Source organism: Acomys russatus, chromosome 13, assembly GCF_903995435.1.
Source record: "Acomys russatus chromosome 13, mAcoRus1.1, whole genome shotgun sequence".
Taxonomy (NCBI): Eukaryota; Metazoa; Chordata; class Mammalia; order Rodentia; family Muridae; genus Acomys; species Acomys russatus.
In genome coordinates this window covers 68,154,980-68,171,549 of record NC_067149.1, presented here as the reverse complement: position 1 = coordinate 68,171,549, position 16,570 = coordinate 68,154,980, and the positions used below count along the sequence as shown (strand labels likewise).

At 46.6% G+C, this 16,570-nt stretch overlaps 1 protein-coding gene across 1 annotated transcript in view; it reads right to left on the bottom strand.

Annotated features, from left to right (window-relative positions):
* The window catches only part of Rassf8 (Ras association domain family member 8), a 68,529-nt gene that overhangs the window by 34,368 nt on the left and 17,591 nt on the right, over positions 1–16,570 (bottom strand). The gene's annotated exons all lie outside the window — the stretch shown is intronic.

Below are 16,570 nucleotides of genomic sequence, written 5' to 3'. Positions count from 1 at the left end.
AGATAAGAAGGGAGGCCTGGCAGAACAGCCCACTGCTATCAGAAATAGGCCTGCTTATCAGGGAAGGGAAAGTTTTCTGGGAAGCAGTTGACTAAGCTCTCTGGAAATTTCCTCAAAGGGTCTGGGCACACACACAGGCCAGAGCCAACATTCACTCTTCTCTCCCCCCGCCCCAAGACAGGGTTTCTCTGTGTAGCCTTGGCATTGTAGACCAGGCTGGCCTCGAACTCACAGCAATCTGCCTGCCTCTGCCTCCCGAGTGCTGGGATTAAAGGTGTGCACCACCACCGCCCGGCTAACATTCACTCTTTTCAATGGGGGATCTCTTCCTATGAGCATACAGAAATAGCTAGACATAGCTAAACCAAAGCTTACAAAACAGTGGGCTATGACCCAATATTTCTAACTTAGTGCTGGTTAAATAAAGTCCATACAGTGCTGTGTACCTGAATGCAGGGTTCATGAAAAGCCTGACAGTAATAAAAGTCTGTGCGTGTGCTCCAAATCAGCTCCAAGTCTGCATGAGTGTGAGTTGTTCCTGAAAGTGCTCATTCACACAGTGTCACATGACTCTGCTACAGCTGAAGTTCTGGACATACACCATACACGGCTAGCAATGCACATGTCACCATGCAATGAACTGACCATGAACACTGCCAGACGCACCTAGGATGCTTCTACCACCCAGAAACACTTCTTCTCACGGAACATGATGGTTTAATCATAGAAAACAATGCTGCTCCTACCTCCATCCCTCATTCCTACCTCTCTTAAATTTCTAATTTTATTTTTGGCTCAAGCTCACGCCCTTGCTGCTGCCTGACCCAATCTTCCCCATGAAAGAACAAGCCCTTGAGAGTGAAAAATCTTCCAGCCTGAGAGCCCGAGAGTCACCGGTAAGATTCACCTTGCGAGGTCCTGGCATATGGGTGGCTGGAGAAGTAAAGCACAGGCTGGGAGCCAGGACAGCATGCCCACTGCGGGGTCAGCACTGTCTCCACCACTTTCCTTTCCTCCCTATGAGGTCAAAGGGCACATCTGCAGCTGGCTCGACCATCCTGGTAGGACAGCTTTCTCTTACTCCCACTCTGCGCATGAGCTTCTATTTCTTGTCCCTCTTTGTAGCAAAGCCCCTTGGGTTCTAAGTCAGCACCTGGCACTTTCTCTCAGGCTTGTTTCTGCCAAGCTTTTGCTTCTGATCCTCAATCGGAGTGACTTCCTGGAGCGCAGGTGGAGCTACGGTGGGTGGCTGGTAGCATCTTGACACAACTTGAGGCCTTGGCTGCTGCTATGCAGATCCATTCGCAGCACAGAAGAGACGAGGAAAGATAGCTACATGGGAGAACACTAGACTGAATGAAAGCCGATAGATCTGTAAGGGAAGAGACGATACCCACCCCACAGACCTTTACTTACTCCTCACAGGAGGGCAGACGGTTCTGATCCAGAAGCAAAGTCTAGAAGGAATTCTCCAGTCCCAAACCAGGCCAATCTCAGTCTCAAAACTATCCTCAAGCAAAGAAAGTTCAGCTCCTGTGTGGATGTGTCTCAGGGAGAAGACAGAAGGGCTGCTGTGGCAGAAGGCCCATCCTCTCTAAGACTGTGTGTGTGACAGTGCCGTATGAAATTCTACTTTCCTGGCTGTAGAAACCTCTGGAGATCATCCCAATGCTCTTTGGAGCAAAACAGAATAGAAGTAACAATAATTAATTATTGCCCCATTTGTCCTTAAGGTGATAATTATATTTTCTATAAAATTTCCATTGTAACAAGACAAATTTTCAAATGGTTTGAGTATGAAACCGCACAGTTGGACAGAATAACTCCTAGTGTGAAGTACCCACCTGCCATTTCAACGAAGAATAACTGAGTTAGCAAGATCCTTTGAGAACGAGAACGGCTAAATGTTTAATTTTAAGATTAAAAAAATCTCTCACACATACACACAGACAATATTAGTAAGCATAAAAAAGAAAAGTAAGATCTGGCATACATGTCATCAATTATAACTTTTCAAAGTTTAGGCAGCTTGTGTGCAAAACAAGAGTCCCTGAGTCACACGAAGTCTCTTGATTAAATGCATGTAAACTTCATCCTTAAATCTTACAAAATAATACTTGACCCACCGAGACAGCAATTTGTCCACAGCATAGGCAAGTATAAAAGAAAGCACACCCCAAAAGAGTGTTTAAGGGGAAATAGAAGAAGACCTCGGTTCGTGCCTTTTAGCGTTGAGAGTGCTGCAGTGAACACAGGGCTCTCCCGTGCTGCCGGTTACTGTGAGTGCTTGTCACACTTGCTGTCTGTCCTCAGAGCACACTCAGTGCTACACAGAGAACGCCTAAGGAGCACCATGCAATCGCAGCAGGATGAGCTGCACACAGCTCAGCCATCAGTGCAGCCAAGCGATCCGCAGAGGTGGAGGGGATTAGCAGGTGTCCACTTGGCAGAACTACACCATCCTGGAGATAAGTGCTATGAACCCCTATCACTGAGGCAGAATTAATGTGAAAAACGAAGGCTACAGTCTGATTCCTGCACAGCGCCCAACAGTCCCTGTTTTCCCAGCGTACTTTTGAGTCAGTCACTAGGGTTGTGCCAAGAGTAACTGAGAATCCTGGTTTGCCTGGAAGAGCAATGTTTATACTTCTTTCTTCCTACCTACCTAGTGCTTGGTCTGAACAACCGCCTCTAGGATAAGAGAATGAAAGTCTTCTAGCATAAAAATATGCGCAGACTATGTCTGGAACAAGGATATGATTTGGGGATAAAGGCCACAATATTTTAATAAAAATAATAACAGTTCTCATTCATTGAATTTTATAAACCAAGCCATATGTTGTACGCATGCATGCACACGCGTGCACACACATGCACGCACACACACATATATAATTTAATTTTCAATGAAACATATTCTTATATCCAATATGTTGAGTGAGAAGACTTAAGGTCTGACAAACAAAGGCCGCTCCATTCTTTAATGAGGAATACTGGGTAATAAGCAATGTGACTTCACCCAGGCCGATAATTCCATATGATATGACAGAATGGGCATTTCTTGAGACATCTTGAAGGCAAAGAATTTTTAAAAACGAGGAGGGGAGAAGGAGAGGGGCAGAGAGAGGGGGGGGGGCGCACATGGGCAAAGCACACATACACTGGGAAAACCGAAGAGCACACTGGTGACATCAAAGACAAAGAGGTTCTCACTTACGATGGAGAAGCCTGGACTTAGCAAGGTCATGGTGAACTGTCCAAGTGTTGAAATGAGAGGTTTGTTTTTTGTTGAGTTTTTTTTGTTTGGGGCTTTTATTTTGTTTTGTTTTGTGTTGTTTTGAGGGAGGGGGGTTCAAGACAGGGTCTGTCTATGTAGCCTGGTTGTCCTGGACCTGCTTTGTAGACCAGGCTGGCCTCAAACTCACAGCAATCCACCTGCCTCTGCCTACCTGAGTGCTAGGATTTAAGATGTGTGCCACCACACCCAACTAAATGAGAGGTTTAAAACAAGTTTCTGTAATCTTTCCAAGTAGCAAGCACAACCTACCTGGGCTCGGAAAGAGAGGGACAGAAAGAGGCCGTGGAGTGTGACTGCGCGCTATACAGTCACCCTGGCAGCTCATGTCTCCTACGTGTTGACAGCCATGGAAAATGGTTCTCTGTGGATAACTGAAGAACAGTAAGGCAAACATTTTTCACACTGTCCACTTTATATGCTCTGACCTGCTGTATTAGTTCACACTGTCCACTTTCTATAGGCTCTGACCTGCTGTATTAGTTCACACTGTCCACTTTCTATAGGCTCTGACCTGCTGTATTAGTTCACACTGTCCACTTTCTATAGGCTCTGACCTGCTGTATTAGGTCACACTGTCCACTTTCTATAGGCTCTGACCTGCTGCATTAGTTCACACTGTCCACTTTCTATAGGCTCTGACCTGCTGTATTAGTTCACACTGTCCACTTTCTATAGGCTCTGACCTGCTGTATTAGGTCACACTGTCCACTTTCTATAGGCTCTGACCTGCTGCATTAGTTCAAACTGTCCACTTTCTATAGGCTCTGACCTGCTGCATTAGTTCACACTGTCCACTTTCTATAGGCTCTGACCTGCTGTATTAGTTCACACTGTACACTTTCTATAGGCTCTGACCTGCTGTATTAGTTCACACTGTCCACTTTCTATAGGCTCTGACCTGCTGTATTAGTTCACACTGTCCACTTTCTATAGGCTCTGACCTGCTGTATTAGGTCACACTGTCCACTTTCTATAGGCTCTGACCTGCTGCATTAGTTCACACTGTCCACTTTCTAGGCTCTGACCTGCTGCATTAGTTCACACTGTCCACTTTCTATAGGCTCTGACCTGCTGTATTAGGTCACACTGTCCACTTTCTATAGGCTCTGACCTGCTGCATTAGTTCACACTGTCCACTTTCTATAGGCTCTGACCTGCTGTATTAGTTCACACTGTCCACTTTCTATAGGCTCTGACCTGCTGCATTAGTTCACACTGTCCACTTTCTATAGGCTCTGACCTGCTGTATTAGTTCACACTGTCCACTTTCTATAGGCTCTGACCTGCTGTATTAGGTCACACTGTCCACTTTCTATAGGCTCTGACCTGCTGCATTAGTTCAAACTGTCCACTTTCTATAGGCTCTGACCTGCTGCATTAGTTCACACTGTCCACTTTCTATAGGCTCTGACCTGCTGTATTAGTTCACACTGTACACTTTCTATAGGCTCTGACCTGCTGTATTAGTTCACACTGTCCACTTTCTATAGGCTCTGACCTGCTGTATTAGGTCACACTGTCCACTTTCTATAGGCTCTGACCTGCTGCATTAGTTCAAACTGTCCACTTTCTATAGGCTCTGACCTGCTGCATTAGTTCACACTGTCCACTTTCTATAGGCTCTGACCTGCTGCATTAGTTCACACTGTCCACTTTCTATAGGCTCTGACCTGCTGTATTAGGTCACACTGTCCACTTTCTATAGGCTCTGACCTGCTGCATTAGTTCACACTGTCCACTTTCTATAGGCTCTGACCTGCTGTATTAGTTCACACTGTCCACTTTCTATAGGCTCTGACCTGCTGTATTAGTTCACACTACACTTTCTATAGGCTCTGACCTGCTGTATTAGGTCACACTGTCCACTTTCTATAGGCTCTGACCTGCTGCATTAGTTCACACTGTCCACTTTCTATAGGCTCTGACCTGCTGCATTAGTTCACACTGTCCACTTTCTATAGGCTCTGACCTGCTGTATTAGGTCACACTGTCCACTTTCTATAGGCTCTGACCTGCTGCATTAGTTCACACTGTCCACTTTCTATAGGCTCTGACCTGCTGTATTAGTTCACACTGTCCACTTTCTATAGGCTCTGACCTGCTGCATTAGTTCACACTGTCCACTTTCTATAGGCTCTGACCTGCTGTATTAGTTCACACTGTCCAACTTTCTATAGGCTCTGACCTGCTGTATTAGGTCACACTGTCCACTTTCTATAGGCTCTGACCTGCTGCATTAGTTCAAACTGTCCACTTTCTATAGGCTCTGACCTGCTGCATTAGTTCACACTGTCCACTTTCTATAGGCTCTGACCTGCTGTATTAGTTCACACTGTACACTTTCTATAGGCTCTGACCTGCTGTATTAGTTCACACTGTACACTTTCTATAGGCTCTGACCTGCTGTATTAGTTCACACTGTCCACTTTCTATAGGCTCTGACCTGCTGTATTAGGTCACACTGTCCACTTTCTATAGGCTCTGACCTGCTGCATTAGTTCAAACTGTCCACTTTCTATAGGCTCTGACCTGCTGCATTAGTTCACACTGTCCACTTTCTATAGGCTCTGACCTGCTGCATTAGTTCACACTGTCCACTTTCTATAGGCTCTGACCTGCTGTATTAGGTCACACTGTCCACTTTCTATAGGCTCTGACCTGCTGCATTAGTTCACACTGTCCACTTTCTATAGGCTCTGACCTGCTGTATTAGTTCACACTGTCCACTTTCTATAGGCTCTGACCTGCTGTATTAGTTCACACTACACTTTCTATAGGCTCTGACCTGCTGTATTAGTTCACACTGTCCACTTTCTATATGCTCTGACCTGCTGTATTAGTTCACACTGTCCACTTTCTATAGGCTCTGACCTGCTGTATTAGTTCACACTGTCCACTTTCTATAGGCTCTGACCTGCTGTATTAGTTCACACTGTAACGTTTCCATATGCTTGGAGCTACTGGGTCCACACTTGAGACTTTGTAGACACTTGAAACTATTATATCAGGTCACTCTTTACACTTCTTTTATACTTTGAACTACAGATTTACTTTTTTAAATTAACAATTTTTTAAAATGTATGACTAATATTTGCCTTGGTGTGGGGGCTCGTTTTCCAGAGTTTAGGAAGAGTAAGAAGCAGCCAGTGTGTTGGGACAGCTTCTCTCTGCAGTGATCAATCTTTGCCTTTAGAGGATATAATAAGCAAAACTAAAAAACTGTTTTAAGTGATATAAAATCAAGTTTTACTTAACTTAAAAGTGGTTCATTTGTAACTAACTTCATCTTTTGAAAGAGCAGCCAGGAGCTCTTCCTCCTAGGAACTCAGCAGTTCCAAGGCTGTGTCCAAGATCAGGACAGATTCTGACACCCCATAAAGACCATGGCTAACCCCAGCTACAAAAGGATAAAGGTCTCTAATCCATTCATACACTTAGAAAACAGAGCAGCGTGACAGCCGTGTTCAGGAAGAGCACCACAGGTAAGGAACACTCACGCTTCAAAGGTTCAGAACACTTCCTGAGCCTCTCCTCCAGGGCAAGCCCAGGTGGGTGTGCTAATCCAGACAATGGAATCTGGGGTGGGGGAGGGGAGGACAAGGGACTAGTAAAGAGAGCTGTCACAATTCACACGCAATCCATGAAGACTATTTCATTCAGCCCAACGGCAATACCTGAGCACTTAAACACCGGTGACACTGGATACAGCAGGTACAGGGAGAGGGGCAGAGCGGGAGACAGATCTCTAGCATCTGAATGCCTGTCCCCTCCAAAATGCCTTCAGTTCAGTTCAATGCACTGAAACTAAAGTGCCCTTTAAACAGCACCCAGAGGTGGGGTCCTTAAGAGGTGATCAGGCCTAGAGCACTGCCCTCATGTGTGGATTCATCTCAGAAGTGGGGCCCCATACAAGGTCCCCCTTTCAGTTTTTCTGTCCTTCTGCCTTCTAGTTAGCATGTGCTTGTGCAGATAGAAGATGCCTACAGGGGCTAGCACCTTGAATTAGAATGCCAAGTCTTAAGTGCTACATTACAGAAACACAAGACAGACTATGCCAGGAGCACTGCTTGGGCACTGGGTCCCTGCTCCTCTCCCCTCACACACAGGCATGCATCACAATGTTAAGATGAACAACATGCAAATCCACATTAGTCTGCCCTCAGGAGCTCAGTCTGTTTGGTCCCATACAAAGTCTGATAGAGTCTCGGGTTCAGTTTTGGTAAGTAGCCCATCTCAATAAAATTTATCTCCTTGAAAAAAATGGTTCTTCAAAAAAAAATCATATAATAAAATTTGGGACATCTGGTCAACCTTACGCTTTGTGCCCTTTTTAAAATACCAGTGAACATACATAAGGAGTACAGTGTAGTGTTTCAACATAGGTTCTTCTTAAAAAATACTATTAACAGCTCTACATGGCCAGGTGATGAGTGAACTTTACTTCCCCAGCAATGGATTTCTATATACAATTTAAATGAATTCTCCTAGCCATGGATTCTTATTGTTTTAATTATGGGTACATCAGTTATACCAGTTACTAGGTTTTCCTGTGACATTTCAATGCATGCATGTAATGTTCGCTGAGCATGTTCACCCCTGTATACCCTTCTTTGACCTCTCTGTCCTTCCCTCCTCTCCACCCCCAGGGAAGAGTCCTTTTCCTGTCTCTCCTTCATGTCTTTCTTCCCCCAAATTCCACAGGAGAGAAAAATGTTAGAGTCTCTGTGAGTCTGGTTTATTTTACTTACCATGATGATCTTCACTTCTACATATTTTCCTGAAAATGACTTCATTTCGGTATAAAAAACTCCACTGGCACGTGTCCCGGCATGTGGGGTGTGTGTGTGTGTGTGTGTGTCATTTTCTTTATCTATCCATCCACTGATAGACTAATAGCCACCTAGACTGGTTTCTTAACTCTGATATTTGTGAACAGTAAGGCCATGGGCTCTTCCTCTCCACGCATTCTAAAATAAGTGAGCATGTGGCATGTGGGGTTCGCACACCTGCACACCCATAAGCTCAACGTTTCTTCTAAGGCATCTATGTGTTTACTCAAAATAATGTTGTTAATGATCATCATCTTGTAGGCTGCAGTACAGAAGAAAAGAGAAAGGAAAAAACCTCCTCTTCTGAAGCCATATCCTCCTTTACACAAACACCTGAAAATAGTGTCTGTCTTAATACAGGGCCAAATTATCCTTACTGTACAAGTAAGAACTCCATTCTCTCTGCTCCCATGCACCTGTCGCTAAGGAAGACTACAGCACAGCATGCCAGGAATGAAAAACACTAACAAGCTGACAGTAAGTAATTGTTTTTCCTAAACCAGTGGTCCATGAAAACCAAAGTCCAGTATTTTAATATTAGAAATGCACATTAACAAACTGATGACAAACCCTTCATTTCTCATCAAGTCTTGTTTCTTTCACATTTCATTAAGTAGCAGTTACACTGACATTTCCAAGTCTGAATTTGGTAACTTATCCTATCTTCTCAGCTTTACTCAATGAATGAAGTTTCAAAATGCTAAAACAGACAAACTGTTCTCAGATTTCTAAAACCAGCAATAAAACAATTAGGTCACAAAAGCTTGCTTCTTGGGAAAAGTAAAGATGATGAACGCAATTGAGATGTTTATTGTTGCTGAAATTCTCTAGGCCTGGACGCCAAGCCAAGCGTGTCTTGATGCAAGTTAGTGTGGCAACTTGACCTACAGAAAACACCCTGTTCCACCACGCTGTTTCCTGTGGAACGTCACCTCCAGCCTGTTGGTACAAACTGCAACAGCAAACATTTCTTTACAAACTTTATTCAGAAATACTTTCACCTAACCCTTTAAACCAAATACAAGAATATAAGATATTTTCCACTAAAGCAACATGGAACAGAAAGTGAAACTGAACGTGCATCTATGTGCATGTACACAGACACACATACAGACAGACACACAGACTATTCCAAACCATCTCTCACTGCCAGAGGCACATGACACCACCACCACACCCTTTACCCAGAGATGTCCTGCAGGACGGCTCTGAAGGTTGAGAGGTGACTCTGATACCTTTCTAACACTGTTTACAGGAAGGGGCCAGAGACGGGCCTGTTCGATTCAGAACAGAAAGGTAGATGGAGAATCTGTGAAATGTTCCCTGTTTTACCAGATCTGTCTCTTCACGGAAATGATCTGCTTTGGGGGCTGGAGATGGCCTGGCGGCCGAGTCCACACGGTTCTCACAGAGGAGCTGAGCTCAGTTCCCAGTACCCATGTCAGCAGCTTCCAACCACCTGCAGTTCTCGTTCCAGGAGATCCAACACCCTCTTCTGACCCCTACAGGCGCTGTATACATGTGGTACACATAGACAGACTCAGGCACACACAAATGCACTAAAATAAAAAGTATATGTCGCTCTTAAAAAAGAAAATATAGGAATTAAAGTTTGTTTTCACTATTTCAAATATATGAACCTGCAAGCTGACTTGTGACAAAGAGAAAATTATTCTCTATCACCACCCTGTAAACGAGAGATGACTTGAGAAATTATGTCTTCGTGGAGAAAATATGATTTAATAGGTATGCTGACTGCAAGACATTAACATTTTTTAAAAAGCCCCATGAAAACATAAACAGTGTTACTGCAAGTGTGACACTGCAGGGCTAGTCTGTTGTCCCTCAGGGTTAACAGTAAAACTGGATGCTTCCACACCCAGAAAGCACAGAGACTCCGTGCGCCGCACTACCATGCCAGCCACCAGACAGGCTGACAAGGTTTTCGTGTTTAGCTACACCCCAGCTCTGTAGAACCTTCATGAATTAACAGGCAATGCTGAATTTTATAAAGAAGCGGGGGGGGGGGGGGGGGAGAGGCAGAAGATAAAGGAATCTTTGTGTTTAATGAAAATTAAAGAAAACAACACATGGGAAAGGTCTTTAGCAGCTAATTCCAAGTCAACCATCTAACCCTCACCTGCGCAACCTGAGGTACCCAAAGAGACCCAAACCTAAACCGCTCGAGCCCCCCCCCCGTGCACACAGCTGGCCATAGTCTTCGGGGTAGAACCCATAGGCAAGTCCCTCCACACATAAAGCAGCTGCCATAGCAAAGGCCTCTGGTCTGATTACAGAGGCACTAGCTGGGCTGCAGAGCGCGCTGACCTCCGGTCCCTTTCCTTCCTACAACCCCCCCCCCCCCCCCGGGACACACAGCAGGACACACAGGCCTTTTGAGCTGGGCTCACCACAATCACTGTCCCCTCTCAATACTTGTCACCATGTAGGGTTTGCTCCAATGCTGTAGCAGGTTCTGAGGGGAACTGACCCAGTAAGGAGTGTAGACTCAGGAGTTCTACTAGAGGGTTCTGAGGCTGTGTCATTCTAGGGGAAGACTAATTTATGTGAGACCTCTGAGGGTCAGGCAATCGCATAATCTTTGCAAATGAAGGGCTAAGGAATTCATGCCATGGCACGCTGGTTGGTGTCCTTAGAGAGTTCACTCACCTGTAAAATGTGAACAGCTTGGTCCTCAGTGAGTGACTCACTTGCCACAAACAAGGTCAGGCTGCTCGCCCTCCTGAGACTGGTAAGTCACTTATAGGTTTGGGAGACTTAGATGAAGTGGCGGGGCGGGCACACAGAAAACAAGCTAATAACTTGTGCATAACTTGGTTGTGCACACTAAGGAGTGCTGTGCTCTTCAACTTAACAAAACTCACAGGACAGTTCAGTGTCACCAAGGATAGCACAGACAACTGTCGAGAAGGGCATGGCGTCTTCTGTGCTCTGCGGTGACTCCTCTGCTTTCAGAGGCCACAGCTGACAGTCAGGCACAGCCATGTTCAGAAGACCCAGAAGTGGCAGTGTCACTCACAAGAGCTAACTTGTTTAGAGACAGATTGGTCAACACAAGCTTGGCCTAGGCATTTTAACACAGTGTGTGGTACCAGCTCACACTGTAGCTCTCACGGTCAGCACATGGCAAAGGACGATCCCTGAGTCCCCAGTGAACCTAGCTATACATGTCTCCTCAGACCCTGAAAGATTTCTCAAAGTCACTGTCCTGGGTGCTAGGCTTCTAGGACGCACAGCAAGCACCAGCTTTGTGACTCACATGGGGCAGGGAACCTAAGCAGGGTCAACCGTGTGAGGTAGTGTGCAGGGCCAGCCAGTGTGAGGTAGTGTGCAGGGCCAGCCAGTGTGAGGCAGTGTGCAGGGCCAGCCAGTGTGAGGCAGTGTGCAGGGCCAGCCAGTGTGAGGCAGTGTGCAGGGCCAGCCAGTGTGAGGTAGTGTACAGGGCCAGCCAGTGTGAGGTAGTGTGCAGGGCCAGCCAGTGTGAGGCAGTGTGCAGGGCCAGCAGTGTGAGGTAGTGTGCAGGGCCAGCCAGTGTAAGGTAGTATGCAGAACCAGCCAGTGTGAGGTAGTGTGCAGGGCCAGCCAGTGTGAGGTAGTGTGCAGGGCCAGCCAGTGTGAGGTAGTGTGCAGGGCCAGCCAGTGTGAGGTAGTGTGCAGGGCCAGCCAGTGTGAGGTAGTGTGCAGGGACAGCAGAGTCACATTGCTATCCTGGGGGCGTTGACACAGGCACCTGAAGGTACACACTGTTCTTAAGAGTGGCAGCCAATTTCTCTCTTTAAAATAATAAATTCACCCATTTTAACTTACAGCCTAAAAAAGAAAGACGCACACGCTGTCTTCCCAAGATCACCCTTCAGTTAGCTACCTCTCACCCTCTTGGTTACCTGAGTGGGTTTGTGTGGTGTCCACCTAACACTCTGTGTCTTTGGGAAAGGGATTCAGCTGTTTCTTTAAAGACCACCTACTGGCCCAGAGCTCTCCAGGAAAGGCTTCTTGCCCTCTTTTTCTCAAGCCGAAAGCTCCTTGCAACAGCACAGACACAGCTTGCACAGTACAGAGATGGCTTGCACGGTTACCAGTTAGGCATTTAGAAAACTGCCTGAAGCAAGGCCTAAGAATATTGGAGGAGAGGCCTTGAGGGTTAGTTCTAGAAGACAGAAAGGAAACCATGCCATGCTTTCCCTTGGCAAGAATGAGGGGGCCGCCTGGCAGCACTCCCTCCGACCACTGCACTGCCTGGCAGCACTCCCTCTGACCACCGCATTGCCTGGCAGCACTCCCTCTGACCACTGCACTGCCTGGCAGCACTCCCTCTGACCACTGCACTGCCTGGCAGCACTCCCTCTGACCACTGCACTGCCTGGCAGCACTCTCTCCGACCATTCCACTGCCTAACACTTCAAGAATGTGAACCGTGAAGGAGTCTCAGCAATCTTGGCAAGAGGAGGGGAACTGACGTGATCTACCTCTGCCACATTCACAGATGTCTCTGCATCTATTTATAGAAAGTTAGAGAAAGGCCAGATACTGCCAGCCGTTTTTTTACCATTTCAAAATATACTCAGACATGAATTACTTTTCTTATGAATAAAGGACACCCCCCACCCCCCCCAAAAAAGCTAAGAAACAAACCAAAAAACAAAACTTTAGTTTTTAAAGTCTTAGTCACAAAATCACATGAAATAGTACATGAGGAAGAACTAGACCCCAGTACAAAACGTGTGTACGTGTGCATTCCAGCAGCGGGCGAGGAGACGTGAGTCCACGGGTGCCTTCCTGTGGCCTGCTCCAGCCACTAGGCTGCTGTCTCCTCAAACCAGTGCCTGACTAAAATTTCACAGCTGATTCACAAATGTCATTGATTGGCTGGTTTTTTAAAAAGGCAGTAATTACATTTACTTCTTCTTTACTCTGTGGGGGGGGGGCGGGGGGATGAGGCTGAGTGGAAGACACAGGACAACTAACAGGAGTTGGATCTCTCCATCTAAAACGTCGGCCTCAGGGTTGCCAGGCTTGGTGACAAGCACCTTTACGCACTGAGCCATCTCACTAGCCCCTGATTATCCTCTCAAACACTGTTATTATTGCAATACAAAGGTATGTTACTGTCTGCTTCCAGTTTTTAAAGAAAAATTGCAGGCTACGAAGCACCACAGAGTTCCTGCTTCATGGATGATGTCAGATGGCGTGCCTTTGGTGTCCACTAGCCCTACTTACACTTTCCTCCAGGGGACAGTGACACCTGGGATGAAGTGATTTCATGGGGTCAAAATGCAAAAAAAGGAGAGAAACCTGGGCAGCCAATTAGAATCAACTGGGAAGAGTCTAAGTACCCAAATTAATGCCCACCCTCAGTCCGACCAGGCTTGGAAGCTCCCTGGAACACAGCCCTGGAACACAGCCCTGGGACACAGCCCCAGGACACAGCTCCCTGGGACATGGCTTTCTGACCTAGAGCAAACATGTCCCACTCACCTCTGTATAAAGCTTCATCTCTTTGTGGCTTTGTTTGCAGGAGAACTTGCCCAGGTGGGAAGTAAGCAGTTGAGGAATTTCTAAAACTTAAGTCACATGCTCTTTGTTTACAAAGTCAGCTCATTACCAGAGCCAGGCATTTCAAATCCAAAGAGATCTCCCTCCTCACACATCACCCAAAGCACACTAATGCACACACAGGCTGAGATTGGCACTGCTCATTTTTAAACTTCTAGAGCTGTGAAACGCTGACCAAGTCCAGGCTGTTTGGGATGGAGCCGGTGCCGTGGGAACATGCTTAAGCAGAGCCCTGGGGCAGGCAGAGGATCTCAGAGTTCCTGGGGGCATCAGCCACCTCTCCTGTGGGCACCACAGCTGCCCTGCCTTCCTAGCCCACTTCCCAGACACGAACAGAAAGATCAAACCCTGTCGCTGCGCCGTTTTTCAATCTTTCTGCGGCATCCCTTGCAGAAGGCGTGGCAACTGTGAGACTGAACGGAGGCAGGAAGAAATAAGAAACGTAAGTAGGGATGCACAGCACACTGTGTGGTCCCCAAGTCCTTTGTGGTAGGACACGCGCTAAGCTCACCCCACCTCCTTTCCTGGAGCCATCACAGAGCATGCATCAGCCTCCCATTAGGAGAGGAAGGTGCCTGCCCGAGACACTGCCCCCGACCATCAGTACTGCAACAGGTGCTCACATGGGGGCTCTGGGGTACAAGCAAAGAGATAAGCATAAAGGCAGGAGACAGATAAAAGGTATCCCACTGGTGCACACAACATTACTTTAGGGTGCCGGCATGTTCCACCGGGTTCTAAACAATTAACTAGTTTCCTACACTGGCTGTGTGGCACATGCTAATCTTGAACCAATGCCTGATTTCTGATTGGGGGGCATGCTCAGTAAAGCAGCCAGCTTGAAGAGCAGAGTATCTTGAGGTTTAATGCCATTTAAGCCAACTATCTATATGTGGCTTGTCTCTGAAACCTTATCGACTGTCACAGCACCTGAAGGAGCAAAGGCCAGCTCATTAGGTCCTTTCTGGAATTACAACATGCAGCAATTTGGGGTTCTGTTTTGGGGGGTACTCTGTTTTAGCTCTGCTTGAAAGCATATGATGCTATCTGTAATGCTGGGGTGTCTCCAGGCTCAGAAGAAAGCTGCTATAGCTCTTTCTTTGCAGCAAGCGACAAAGTGATTCATCTACTGATGAACTTATCCTGTGACACAGGCTTCTCCTCACTTTCTGGTGAGAACAGGTGTGGAACGGTCACGTTCATAAGGAAGAGTTTCCCAGGGAGTAACAGCCTGTGTCTATGTAGCCAGCCATGTCCATGTCAGCTACACCCCTAACCACTCAACAACACAGCATCTAGCCAGGGTGCCACAGTCCAGCAAGGGAGCCAGAGGAAAACGTATTCTCCTGCCCTGTCTCTCCAGACTGTCAGAGGTGGGTGGCCATGGCCAAAGCTGCTATTTTAAATCTGGTTCTGGCCTAGTATAGTCTTTTTAACGTTTAGAACATTGTCTCGCGCTGCTTAGGAGTTCTTTATCTCTTGTTAACTATTACCCATATCTCCCATTGGGGATTGACTATTGAGTGGATTGACGATTTGCTCAGGTATTTGAACACATGGTCCCCAGCTGCTCTTTGAGGCGGTTGTGGGACTTCTACGGGCACAGCCCTGCTGGAGCGAGCACATCACTGAGGGCCAGTATGAGGGTCCACTTCCTGTTGTTTCTGCTCCCTCTGTACAGAGAACGTCTTCTCAGGCAGCTCTTGTCCTGCCTCCACGCCCTCCCCGCCAATGTGGACCCCATCCTTCGGGGCCCATAAGCCCAAATAAACCCTCTCTTCCTTCAGCTGCTTTTGGTTTTACAGCATTTTATCAGAGCCACAGAGAAGTAAGGACACTTTCACTGAAAACCCCTTCTCCTGCTCAACATGGAAAAGACCTGCTACACCCTATGATCCAGCTTGTCATTTCAGAAGACGGTCTTCCTCTCCAAAACAGTGGATACCTGTAAAAGTGGTACTTGCTACTTTCAATTTCATACAATAAAAGATATTTGCCAAGAAACATGTTTTTTTTTTTTAAACCAGTGTTATGCCAGGTGTTGTAGCACACACTTCTAATCCCAGCCCTAAGGAGGCAGAAGCAAGTGAGTCTCTGTGAGTTCAAAACCAACCTGGTCTACATAGTGAGTTCCAGGACAGCCACGGCTGCATAAAGAGACCCTGTCTCAAAAAAAGAAAAAGGAAAAAAAGTTATATTACCTTAACCTAGAGATTATTATGGATGCTTAAGAGATTTCTAGGGTATATCCTTGAAACTAGGATTGCTCTACTACCCACATACACCACAAATCAAATCCAGGAGACACAACCATAGGCTAAAGTTAACAGAAAGATGGCTTTGAAAATTACAGCTCCAATATAACCATGGCTCAAGCAGTTCAGGCAGCAACAGCAGAGATCACTCAGGGAAGGCCAGGGTGGTCCCAAGGGTCAGCCTCTGCTTCAGAGACTGATTTCCAAGAATCAGAGTCCTTCAGCCCACTCCCTCTCAATGAGACAGACACCTGCAACTCAAAGGTATAGAGAGAAGCCATGCAATTTATCACCCAGACAACAGGAGCACACCTGTGGACGGCTCTCTGCTTCTCTTCATAAGGCCAGATTGATTCCCTCACACCAGTTTTTCCCACCAGGTCCTTGTTTAGGATTGTGTAGCTTGCTGGGTGTGGTGGCACACGCCTATAATCCCAGCACTCGGAAGGCAGAGGCAGGTGGATCGCTGTGAGTTCAAGGCCAGCCTGGTCTATAAAGTGAATCCAGGACAGCCAAAGCTAACAGAGAGACCCTGTCTCGGGGAGAAAAAAAGAAAAAAAAAAAGAAAAGATTGTGTAGCTTAAAAAATGTCCCCAAGCCTGGGAAGCTTAGAG